Source organism: Tamandua tetradactyla, chromosome 17, assembly GCF_023851605.1.
Source record: "Tamandua tetradactyla isolate mTamTet1 chromosome 17, mTamTet1.pri, whole genome shotgun sequence".
Taxonomy (NCBI): Eukaryota; Metazoa; Chordata; class Mammalia; order Pilosa; family Myrmecophagidae; genus Tamandua; species Tamandua tetradactyla.
This window is the reverse complement of record NC_135343.1, coordinates 30,000,306-30,013,957: the sequence shown is the minus strand read 5'-3', so window position 1 is coordinate 30,013,957 and position 13,652 is coordinate 30,000,306. Positions and strand designations below refer to the sequence as shown.

Below are 13,652 nucleotides of genomic sequence, written 5' to 3'. Positions count from 1 at the left end.
AAACTTCCTCCTTTTCCGACCCCTTCGATTCATCTCCCTTTAAACGACCAGGGCCTCCACCAGATTTAGGGAAACTATCCTCTCCTGCCCGCTCTACCCTCCTCTCCCTCCAGCAGCACCTCAGCCGCCATCTTGTCCTTCTCTCCCCCCTACCACTCTAGCAGCATTCCTGCCACCATCTTATCCTTATCTCTCCCCTTCTGGACTAGCAGCTATCCAGCCACCATCTCATCCTTCCCTTCCTCCTCCTACTCTAGCAGCTCTCCCACTACCACCATGCCCCCCCTCCCTCTTCAGCTCTTCTGCTGCCGGCTAGTTCCTCGCTACCCTCACCCATAAGCTCCCATACTCGCTCAAAAAGTACTTTACTCTGTCCCCTCCGGGAAGTTGCAGGACCTGAAGGGCTAATTCGAGTATACACTCCCTTCTCCCTGGCTGATCTCTCACACATTGAGAAACTGTTGGGCTCCTTCTCTAACAACCCAACTACCTATACTAAAGAATTCCAATATCTGGCTAACGCCTACGACCTTACCTGGCATTATATCCATGTAATCTGCTCTTCTTACCTCACTACCGATGAGATGGACCTCATTTTCAATGCAGCCAGGGCTTATGCTAACCAGGTGCATATAACCGACCACACCATGCCAGTGGGAGCTGATGCAGTACCAGATCAAGAGCCAGGGTGGGACTATCAGATTGACACCCCAGCGGGGAGAAACAGACAAATTAGGCAAGACAAAATGCTTACATGCGTCATAGCCGGCATGCAGAAAGCTTCCCATAAAGTCGTAAACTTCCACAAACTGAGGGAGATTACTCAAGGTCCTGAAGAAAATCCTGCCGCTTTTCTAAACCGGCTCATAGAAGCCCTCTCCCAATATACCCGCCTAGACCCTGACTTGGAGGCTGGTAAAACCGTTTTAGCCACACATTTTATATCCCAGTCAGCCCCAGACATTAGGCACAAGCTTAGAAAAATTGAGGCTGGTCCTCAGGCCCCTATTCGTGACCTGGTAAACACGGCCTTTAAAATTTTTAATACTCATGATGAACTGGAGAGGGTGGAGAAGGAATCCCAGGACGCCGAAGGGCAAGTTTACAAACCCAATCCCTGATTGCGGCCCTGCGGCCCACTTCAACTGACAAGAAGCCGGCTACTACTAATCCACCACCAGGAAAGTGCTTCAAATGTGGCCTCGATGGACACTGGTCCCGCCAGTGCCCCAATCCTCGAACGCCCAAGGGACCATGCCCTCTCTGTGGGAAAAAGGGACATTGGAAAAGTGACTGCCCCTCGGCGCCTGGCCGTGGGGGGACCATCCTTCCAACTCCTGACCCACTGCTGGCAGTCCTGGGCCTGGCCACCGATGACCGATGATGCCCGGCCTCAGCAACCCCGATCACCCTCTTTGAGTCCCAGGTAACAATCAAGGTAGCAGGTAAGTCCACCTCCTTTTTAGTGGACACGAGGGCTACCTTCTCTGTCCTCCCCTTCTACTCAGATCAACTCCTTTCTTCCCAGGTCACGGTTATGGGCATAGATGGCCATCCTTCGTGCCCTTTAACTACTGGACCACTTACATGTTTAATAGACGGCTACCCCATTACACACTCTTGGTGATGCCTTCTTGCCCCAGCCCACTAATGGGGCGGGATCTTCTCACCCAGGTAGGGGCCTCACTTCACTGGATACAAAAACCCCAAACAACTTTACTATCACCCTTATGTGTGGCGTCCACCTCCACTTAGGGTTCCACCCTTCCCACTCCTCCCCTACCACTTCACCTAGTAAATCCGGAAGTATGGAATACCTCTATCCCCCAAATAGCTTCCCATCATAAACCAGTTCTTATCTGACTAAGAGATCCATCCTCATTCCCGTCTAGGCCGCAGTTTCCTATCTCCATAACCCATCGGAAAGGACTCCAACCCATCATTAACCAGCTCAAGGGAAAGGGACTCCTCATACCCACTAACTTGCCTTATATACCCCCATCTTGCCTGTCAAGAAACCTAATGGTTCTTACTGTTTAGTCCAAGACCTCGAACTAATTAATGAGGCTGTCATCCCCATCCACCCAGTAGTTCCCAATCCATACACTCTTCTCTTACACATACCTCCTCACACCACTCATTATTCTGTCCTGGACCTTAAAGACGCCTTCTTCACAATCCCTATAGACCCTGCCTATGCCCTCATGAATATTACTCTTACCCAGGTATCTGTCGACAATTCGTGAGCTAAGCAGAGCCTTTCCAGCCACCTCACCCAAACCTCTGCCTCACCAGCCTCTCTTATGTGGCTCCAAATCCCCCAACAAACCTTACATTTCCTCAACCAAACACAAATACTCCCTAAAGTAACCCGCTTTTTCCTCTGGGCATCATTAAATAGGCCACCATTAGCAGCCTATTTAATGTATAAATCTAACCAAAATATATAACCATAGCCCTGATCCCTGCCATACCGCTCTAAAGAACATCCCCCTATGGGAACCAGAGCCTGAAAACCTTCCCTACCCCCTTAAAACCTGCTACCTCACACACACAACTGCAAATCAGACACAACTTCATACTAGATGCCAAACTAATGTCACTATCCAAACACCACCCATGCCCCCAAAGGACAATATTTCTGGTGTAGTGGAACCCTTACCAAGTGCCTTAACTCCACTGCCCCAGGACCATGCATCCTCGTAACTATGAACCCTCTATGGGGAATCCAAACCAACTTGGCTACTGCCCTCTCCTCACTCCACAGGGCTGCCTTTCTTCCCATCCTGGTAGGCATCAGCCTGACTGCCTCAGTCGCAGCTTCAGTCGCAGCTTCAGCCGCAGCGGGAGGGGCACTGGGACATGGTATTTTAACCTCTCAAAACTTCGAAACTCAACTACAGGTAGCCCTGGAATCAACATCAGAATCCCTTTCCGCTCTACAATGTCAACTTACCTCACTAGCTCAGGTAACTCTTCAAAATCAACGGGCCTTAGACCTGCTAACAGCCGAGAAAGGAGGAACGTGCATATTCTTCCAAGAATGCTGCTATTACATCAACGAGTCAGGTCTGGTGGAACAAAATATTCAAACCTTGAACAAACTAAGAGATGATCTCTACCAGAGAAAACAAGGAACCAACCCTGCGTTAGACTGGTTTTCTTCCCCCCTGGCGACATGGCTCCTCCCGCTACTAGGACCAGTTATCCTAATCTGTCTCTTTGTCCTCCTAGCTCCCTGCCTCCTCACCTTCCTTCAGGGACGCATAAAGGAACTGTCAGGGGTAGCAGCCAACCAAATGCTCCTGCATCATTACCACCGCCTACCCTCCTCACCAGATTCCTATAGCTAACCTCCTCCCTCCCCTGACCATGACAGCCCCAGCCTATCACCCCATGTCGCCCTAGTATAGCAGGAAGTAACCAGAAGAACCTCGATGCCCTATTATCACAAAAAGGCTGGAATGTTAGGTTGGGGGAATGGGGAAGGGCACTGCAACCGGAGCTGCGGAGGCTGTGTCGCCCCTCCCAACATGGCTTCTGGAACCGCCCCTTCCGGACACCTGACTTCCGGAATCTGATGAACCACCCCTTCCGACCACCTGACTTCTGGAGAACCGCCCCTTCTGGACGTCACCTGACCCCTTGCTTAAAACCCGCCCATGCCATCACCCAGGCGCTGACTCACCTCCTTCCATCTTGGGTTCAAGTGAGCTCATCCTGGGAACACAGAAATAAACCCGCCCGCTTTAAATTTCCTTGTCTATGTTCCTTCTCTCTCACCCTTTCACCTCCTAAACCTTTCAGCCTGCAGCTGCATTAGGAACCATACATGTGTTTTCTCTTTTACTATTGAGATAACTCTAGGAGTCACTCATTATCACTCCTATTTTATAAATCAGTAAACAAATGTTCATATCTCCTTCCAAATAACTGCAGCTTCTTGCCTTGGAGCATGATGGTTGTAGAAAGTTGAATGGTCACTTCACTTCCCCAGGCCTCAGCTTCCTCCTCCTTAAAGGTGGATATGGAGGGTAGTCCTGGGAATTATTTTGATCTGATCTATGGGAAAGTCTCAGGATTTTTCCTGTCACATAGCAGGGCAGGCTCAGTGCATGATGGTTAAAAGGTTGGAGCTATAGGGTGCAATTAAGGACAGTGGAAAAGCCTGACCACGAGGTGGGATCCTGACTGGAGCTGTGCATCTTCCCTCTGTAAGAACCACAGACAGTAACCCTAATTCCAAACTGTCATCTTGAAAATGTGTTTGCAATTGCTCAGTAGTGGAAGAGTACATAGAAGATGGATGGAATAGTGGGAACCTATCTCTACCATTGGGAAAACAGTTCACACTCCTTCCCTGATTCGATTTTGTACCACCTCTCAACAGAAAGTATTTAAAAACATATATGCCCCAAGCAATGTTCTAAAACCAGATACCACCTACTGGTAAACCAACAGAATACAGAAAGCCTGTACATGAGAAAAAACTGAGCAAACTGATATTAAAAAGTCTGTCTGCAATACGGGAATATTTAAAGGAAACACTGTGCATCAAAATAAGAGAATTTACACAGACCATACATAAGGAAAACAGGTGGAAAAAACTTGAATTTTCAAATAATGAGTTAAAATTAGAATACAATGTAATCCACAAATATGCAAACATGTCTGCATGAGATTAAGAAGTAGGAGAAAGAACAAATGCATGCAGATTGATAAATTTATTTTTTTTTCTGATTTGCTGTTTTATGCATTGGCCACAAAAACCCTTAAAAGTAATCTGTAATACTTTCGACAATTGTATTAAAATATGTGTTAAATAGCTAATCAGAGGAGAGAAATATAAAAAGAAACATGTATTTTTGGATACATTGTATTTTTCTTAAAAGTTCTACAGTAGTTTTTAAATTAGAGCCCTTTTAAAACTAATTCACCAGGGGCAGGCCATGATGGCTCAGCAAGGCAGAGTTCTCGTCTGTCATACCGGAGACCCGGTTGGATTCCCGGTGCCGGTCCACGCAAAAGGAAAAAAAGAAAAAATTAATGCGCTAATCTACACACATAAAAAATTAAAAAAAAAATCCAAACTGTGCTGGCTCTGAGTCCTTCTTCCAGAAATTCATCAGGTTATGATTTCTTGCTTGTCTTTTCAAAAATTGTTCTAAATGCATATATGCGCAAGTGTGTATACACGTTGGAAGTCCCGGACTTGGGGGAGGTCGGAGACGAGAAACAGAGACAGACACTGCGGGCGGCGGCGGTGAGGGAAGGAAGGATTGTGGGCGGAGGAGCAGCAGGGAGAGTTGACTCAAGAACTCAACACTCTCTCACCTGCCTGGATTCGAGTAGGAGTTTTAAAGAGAGATGGGGAAAGAGTTAGGCGGGTTTCTCATAGGTGGGTCCTTTCCACTGGTGCAAACACTGCCTTAGTCCTGCAAGGTTGAAACTTCAGGAGGGGGAACGTTTGGGCGAGAGAATCACCCTAAGAACCCTGCAAGATGGTACCCGCCGGAGGGCGGATGTTTACGCACGAGGGTTTGTCTTCAGGTGGGGGCCGAAGCGCCTCTAGACGTTGGCTCTCTGCGGTGGTACCTTAGTCCTTGCTTGTTTCTGCAGTTCGGCTCTCACAACGGTTGGGTAGATTTTATTTGCAGATGAGAGTTTTTATGGCATGTAAGTATTCCTATTTTATTTCTTGTACAAGTTTTGCCCTTCCTGGAGCAAATAATCGTTTCCTTTTAAAATTTTGCTTGGGCTTCTTTAGACTGTAGAAGCATGTGAGTCATCCTCAAACTTTTAGACATCTGAACATCTCTCAATACATACAAACATATAAGGAGATTTATTTTTTCTTTTAAAACATCCCGTCCTCGTACTTGAATTTGGATGGGTTGTCCTGTGGTTCAACTCCGCAGCTGTGGTAGTAGGGAGATCTGCACCCATTGCCAGGGTTTCAGTCTCCTGAGTTTGGTGTCATGTGTTCTTCGTTTGCCTTTCATTTGGGGAACACGGTGCTTAGACCCTTCTAAAGGGTCCTGCGATGATTTTTCTGTTTGTGTGAAATTTGACGACATGGCTTGAAAATGGACTTCTAGGATGAACGTTATCTTTCCCCAAAATGTCGAAAGCATTTTCTACTGTTTTCTATTTCCCAGTGCTGTCCTTTTGTTTGATTCTGTTACATTTGAAGAATTCTGAAGCAATTCTGACTCCTGCGCTTTTCAGTCAGAGGGTTTGGGATCTTGTCTGGGCCGAAGGTTCTGAACTTTCACAATTAATGTGTCGCAACGTGATTCCTTCTTCTTTCATTTTGCAGAGAACATGATTGTTATTTTCTTGAATTGTTTTGACAACAGTATTCCCTGACTGTTTACCTGTATTTTCTCATTTTAGAACTCCTTAATTTGTAAGTTAGACCTACTGGGTCAACTTTTGCATTTTCTTCTTTTCCTTGTCATTTTAGCTTTTTTTTTTTTCTTTTTGGGTCTTCGGAGATTTGTTCAGTTTTATTTTCCAAAATTTCTCCAGAATTTTTCTTTTTCTCTGTCATACTTTTTTTCTCAAGAGTGGTATTTTGTTCTCTAAATGTTACTTTTTGTAACTTGTCTCTGTGGTACTTCACCCAACTCTCTGAGCATAATACAGCTTTTATATTTTCCTAATTGAATTCAGATTTCCTGGCTGTCAATTTCCCAACTTCCTTTTTTTTTTCTTTCTGTTTTTATATTTTGATCTATCTCTTATCTTAGGGGCTTTACCCAAACGTCTGGTGATCCATGGCTCTCTTTATTTAATAGTGAGCCACTTTACTTATACTTATCACCATAGGTAGATCTGTTTGTGCATTTTATTTAGTGTTTCCTATTAGTATCTATAGGTCTCTCCTCTTAGATTGTTTTCCCAGAAAAGAATTCTCTAACAAATTTCCTAGGACTTCAGGGTTTTGGCAGACAAGAAGAGGGGAACTGGAGTTCCCTTATTCAATATGTAGACCCTTATTTAGTTTTTACTCCCACCCTCTGCAGTAACTGATATTTCTATAAAATATGTCCTTTTGTTTGATTTTGCTTGAGTCCTTCTGTTCTACCTCCTCAGAGATTAAACCTTCAGTTACATCTGGTTGCAGGGATCTAATTGCTTCTTTTTCTGACTTGAATTCATTATATTTATCCCTCCAACAAATATCTACCAAGTGTTTATTACATGCCAAACACCTTAGTCTGTGAAAACAATAAAAATTCCCTGCCCTTGTAAAGCGTTAACCCCAATTTAACCCTCACTTTCTGAAGTCACTGATGTCTCCAATTTTAAAACTTGCCCTTCAGGAGTGTGCTCTGGCTTCCTTTTTGTTACTGTTGCATAATTTGTTTCTATTTGGTCTCTTCAGTTAGTGACCACACATTCATTTGTTTTCCAGTTCCAAAATTGAGTTGCTTTCACCTCCTTTTATAATCTTTTTGTCTTTTGGCATTGGTCATTTAATGGGATTTAGGGAGAACATAGGGGTAAACATGTGGACTCAATCTACCACCTCTGCTAGCAGCACCTGTTAGTAATTTTGCCTTATGAGCCCAGGATCTAATGTCTGACCACCTGTGATGTATGGGAAGCCTGATACCTCAACACAATTGGGAATCTGGACTTCCCTAAGAGTCATTTCTGCTTCTGACTGATATCTAAAAAGGTCTCAAGGCACCAGAAAATGTTGCCTGTTTTTGCTACTATTCTTTGCAGTTGCTATGTCCCTGGCAAGACTCTGAGGATGTTTTGACTATCAGAACATTGCTTAATCCCCAACCCTACCTTAGCAAAACATATTGACCGATGCTGAGACAATTTGCAGTGCTTTATTTTCTTTTTTGCGCAAACTTCCTCACATATTTCTCCTCCAGGCCTTAGAAAGCTTTATTAGGAGTTAGCATATAAATTTGCATTTTTATCCCTATTCTGTGTATCTCTATGTTTTTGTGAACATAGTCACTTGTCTAAAAGAGAAAAGACCTTCTTGCCTTCTGTACTGGAATAAGAAAATCCCTCTTTCACAAAGTGACTTGGGTGCATGTAATACTTCTTCCTTTAGCAGTTGAATATTTCTCATATTCCTTTTTATGACTGTACTATGGTTAATGAGACAATCACCAACAGATGAACAGGTGAAAATTTAGTATATTTTCATCTTTGCATTTAAAGCAATTTTGCAGGATTTCATATATGTAGGTTTTTTTGGTTCTCATCAGAGTTATGTTGCTGGATCAAAAATAAGGAACATTGAAAATATGTTTTTTAATAATTAAAACAACTATAATCTGTGGTTTCAAGAATGTAATATAGTTTTTTAAAAATTATACATCCATTTGGAAACCAACAGAAAGTTCCTGAGAGATGATCTCAGTCAACCACCTCATTTTACTGACAAGAGAAAACAAACAGAAAAGTTAAGTTACTTGCCTCAGGTTACACCACTGGGAAATGGGAGATCTTGTTTTTGAAACTAGGTAAGATAATTCTGAATCTGGTGTGATTTTTTGGGTCACTTTTAATTGCTTATTATAGCAAAATGATTAAGAGCTTGGGTTTTGGTGTGAGACTTCCTGGATTCAAATTTTCTTTCTATTGTTTACCAAAGTTATCTAGAAAAACATTAACTTACCCTCTCTGCATTTAGAATCTTTATCTTAGAAAAAAAAATGCATGTCATGGTAGTAGTCACCTAGGGTTCCAGTACTCAATATAGAATATTTAGAACAGTCCAAAAAAAAAAAAGCACATGGTGATAGCAAACGGAACATCAGCTGGTATTAATAAGGGCAGTAATTCTCCGGGTGTAGATATGAGCCTCTATTTAGAGTAGGCACCGGCCAGATATCATTTATATACCCACAGCTCCAAGAAAGATCAGCTCTGAACAATCCAGACACCAGAGATCCCTCATATATGTGGCTTTCAAAAAAATATTTGCAATAGGAACTTCCCAAAGTGCAATCAGATATATGCCAGTGACTTACAAGGGAACTCGACACGTTCTCAATGTTGTAAGTAAATGAAGGTAGAAATGTCCTGTTATCCCCTTGAAACGCTTTTTGGTGGCCTAAAAGGGCAGACCTTGCAGAGCAGAGTAATGCTGGCTCTCTTTCCACTAAACTCATCAACTCAAAGCTCTAAGTCCTAAAACCTACTTCATTCCAGCAGGAGTAACATGTCTTCATGTAGTGTCAATTTTATTCCAAGTATTCAAAATCATGAATTCTTATGTAAAACCAGAATATTGCCTGATGTCTTCTCATATTATGAGAAACTTTGATTTCCCAAAAATTTCAAAGTAGAGCCCAGTCCCAGAGTTCACAGATGGTGAGTTCTCCTGAGTTCAGCCCTGGCTGCTTTTTTTTTTTTTTTTTTTTTCCTGTTTTGGCATTAAACCTGGAAAATGAATTTGTAGACTGTCTTTAGGGGATTTAGAGGAAGGAGAAAATTCAATCTTCTATTAAGCTGTTAAGCTGGTTTGTGAATTCTATACCTGTGCTGGGAAAGGAATGAAGAAACCTGGTGCTTCTGACCTTCCAACTCCTAAAAGAGAGAGAGAAAAAAAACCTATTGTGTGAATAAATATTTCACCACCCTGAAAGGAATTCTTCCAAAGGGAACTAAAGGAAGTGTCAGAAAAATTTTCAAACTATCAAAATTAGTTATGTGACTAATGAATATTAGAACTCTGAAAATTGGCACAGCACGATATTACCTTTAACTTCTGTTTGGCATCTTTCTATATTTCTTTCACACTGCTTCATAAATTGCCTGTTCCTTTAGACATTATCCTCTGGGAAGTAAGAAATTCTCATTTACAATTTCTTGAAAACCTTTGTACCACATCAAACACACTTGGGACATAGTAAATATTTATGGATATTTTAAAAATTAACTTTTAACTTATTTTCAAACAAAGATAAACAGTAAAGATGTGTTCTGAAAGGCACATAGAAATGTGGAAATGAAAAAAAAAATGCTGTTGAAGATGTGCGTATTGGATGCTCACCACGTGTCAGGTGTTATGCTAAGCTCTGGGGTACAGTGTTAAATTAGGTTGATGTGGCTATGCATTAAACAGATTACAATGATCACAACTGATCTCTAAACAAATAAAAAATATTGGTTAGATGCTATAATGACAGAATTATAGAGAGTTTATATGGCATTATACTAAAGGCTTTTATAGGAATCCAGTGGTATGGGAAGGAGTCCTGATAGAAAAAGTAGGGGGAAAGAGTGTTGCAAGGAGGACTAGGATATGTAAGGACTTGGAAATGGAAGAGGAATTGATTTTAGAATAGCTTAAACAAATTTGTGAGAGGGAGAGCGGTGAGGAAGAGGGTAAGCTGGTAGGCAGAGACCATATTATTCAGGGTCTTTAAAGGGATGTGGAGGGTATATATCTTTTATGAAGATACTAAAGAACCACTCAATAATTTTTGAGATGGTTATAACATTATATTTGTACTTTTAGCAGATCATATTGGCTGTACATAAAATAGACTGAATGAGAACAAAATATTGGAGGCAGGTCTTAAAGTATTCTGTCCAATACTTTATTTAATTATATAGTGGACATTTTGAATGATACCTCACTTGATCTTCTCAGTACCTCACTTGGATTTAATCTCTCATCTAAATCACCTATAAAACTAGACCAAAATATATGAAACAAATATTTTCAATCATTTGATCGATGTCCGTGTAAGCCTGAGATCCTTAATGGGAGCAAAATAGGAAAGATACACTCTTTATCCAACTTGATTTCTGCCTTTGGGCAATGTCCAATGTATATATACTTGAAAGCATAAAGGTGAATTCTCACCAGGTAGAGAAAAAGGGCTTTGGGAGTTTGAGGGCTTATAAAGCGGCTGGAATTTGCAACGTATGTTGGAAGGGAAGAGGTAACTGTAGTAAAGAAGCACTGGAATCTGCAAAGGAGTCTCCTCTGATACTCAGCCAACGTAAAAATTGCACACGTGTGAACTAAAAATCCACAAGGCAAAACAGCAGGTAACTGCTGCTGAGGGGCTCACAAAAGAGCAGATATTTCTGATCACTCAAAGATTATGGAAACCTGGGAGATGGTAGAATTCTGACCCAACTAGAGTCCAGGCATCTTAATAATTAAGCTAGGCATTCAGTGGATATCTGATATAGACAAGCATTAAAAGTAAAGATCACACCCTAAGAGTAGTTTACACTTACATTGACAGGAATTTTACCCTAGAACTAAGGGCAAAACTGAAATAAACTCGCCCTTAAAGAGCTAAAAACCAAGCCTGAATAGATCCAAATAAACTGCCTCTAATTCTAATGCCTCCAAAGCAGAAAGATAACGTAAGCCATAGTCTGTACAACATATCATTCAAAATGCTAGCAAACATGTAGGAAAATAATACCCAATATTAAGAGATAAAATAGCGTAAAGGAGCAGACCCACAGATGAATCAGATGTGGAAATTATTAAGACATTGGCCCTAAAATACTATTACATATATGTTAGGGAATTTTGAGAGGAACGTCTTAAGGAATTGAATAGGGGAAGGAGTTTCAGCAGAAATAAACAACTATCCCTAAAAGATAATTCTAGACTAAGATAATTTCACTAGGGAATTCTAAATAATTAAGAAAGAAAATGCCAAAATTATACAATATCTTTCAGAAAGTTGAGGAAGAAAAACAATCCACATTTATTTTACAAGACCAGCGTAACATTGCCAAAGACATTAAAAAGAAAATTAAATTATACACCAATATCCTCCATTCTAAAAATCTTTACTAAGTATTAGCAAATTGAATCTGGCAATATATTTTAGAAGACAACCATGATTAAATATGTTTCATGCCAGGAAAGCAAAGTCAAGTTAACATTCATAAATCAATCATTGTAACTTATGATATTAATATAATAAATAATTATAATTAATAACTTATATTAATATAATAAAGGAGAAAAACAGGAACATCTCAATAGATTTGGAAAAAGTATTTAAAATTTAAAACCAATTCATGATAATAAAAACAATTTCAGCAAACTAGTACTAGCATGGAACATCTTCAATCTTATACAGCGTCTCTATAGAAAATCTACAGGTAACATTATATTTAAAGATGAAATAGCAAATGCTTTCCCTCTAAGGTTTGAAAAGGGAAAAATGTCCACTTCCATCATTTTTTTTTTACATTATTCTTCAAGTCCTAGGTAGTATAATTAGAGAAAAAAATGTAAAAGAAATAAAAGATATACATAAATACAAAGAACAAATAATACTGTATTTTCAGGAGAACATAATTGTATATATAGAAAAATGCAAAGCAGGTTACTGGAAATATTAAGTGAGTTTAGCCAGGTTGCCAAATAGAAAGTCAATATAGAATATTGCTGGTGTTTCTATAAAGTGACAGCAAACCCCCGGCAAACCAAATTTAGAAATTATTATTTATAGTAGTTTCAAAAAATTAAAAAGTAGAAGAATAAAGTTAGCAAACATAATATCCCACATTGGAAACTGCAAAACATCACTGATGGAATTTCAAGAAGTCCTAAACAAATGGGAAAATATACTAATTCTTGGATTGGATTATTTTAATAAGATGACATTTCTCCTAAATTAATTTATATTTTTGAAGCAGCTCCAATCAGAATTACGGCAGAATGTTTTTGTAGAAATTGATATGAAGTTCCTAAAACTTATTCAGCAATGAAATCCACGTTATGTGCATCTAGATTAGCCAAAACATTTTTAACAAAAGAAATACAAAGTTGGAGAATTTATACTATCAACTTTAAGACATCTTATACAACTAGAATAACTAAGATGATGATATTGAAGTTATCATAGAAAAATGTACCAGTGGTATAAAATAGACATTCCAGATCTAGAGCTACAGTAAACTGATTTTTCTCAAAGGAGTCAAACCAATTCCATCTGAGAATGAAGATTCTTTTCAGTAAATAGTGAGTAGTCCTGGAACAACTGGATATTCATATGGAAAAACCAACAAACAAATATTGATTCTTTCACACTATACACAAAAGATAAATCTAGGCAGATCATAGACTTAAATCTATGAAGTTGCTAGAAGAATATATAAGAAATATTTTCACAACTTTGGGGGAAGGCAATGATTTTGTAGGACTCCCACAAAAGAAAAAAAAAGGTAAATTATACTTCATTAAAATTAAACATTTTCACTTAACAAGGCTTACTATTTATAAAGTGAAATGTCAGACCACAGACTGGGAGAAAATACTCAAAACACGTATTGACAAAGCACTCATATTACGATTATATGAAGACTGTCTACAACTTAATAACAAAAGGAAAAACACCACAATTAAAACATGGGCAAAAGACGAAAAAAATACTTCACCAAAGCATATATAAGAATGGCTACAAAGCATATGAAAAAGGACTTGACATCACTGATCATTAGGAAAATGCAAACTGAAACCGTGGTGAGAAATGACCACATCTTCACTAGAATGTCTGAAATTAAAAATACTGAAGTACCAAATATGGAGAAGATGTGGAGCAAATGAAACCCTTATGTATTGTTGGTGGGAATGTAGAATAGCATAACTACTGTGGAAACCATTTAGCAGTTTCTTATCAAGTCAA

The 13,652-nt window shown here is 39.9% G+C and overlaps 1 long non-coding RNA gene across 4 annotated transcripts in view; it reads left to right on the top strand.

The window, feature by feature from the left end:
• The first annotated feature begins 5,548 nt into the window (after positions 1-5,548).
• Positions 5,549-13,652, top strand: part of LOC143661539 (uncharacterized) — a 416,410-nt gene continuing 408,306 nt past the window's right edge. For all 4 annotated transcript variants that reach the window (XR_013164667.1, XR_013164665.1, XR_013164668.1 and 1 more), the window contains exon 1: positions 5,549-5,676. This is a non-coding gene — a long non-coding RNA (uncharacterized LOC143661539). The remainder of the gene's footprint in view (positions 5,677-13,652) is intronic.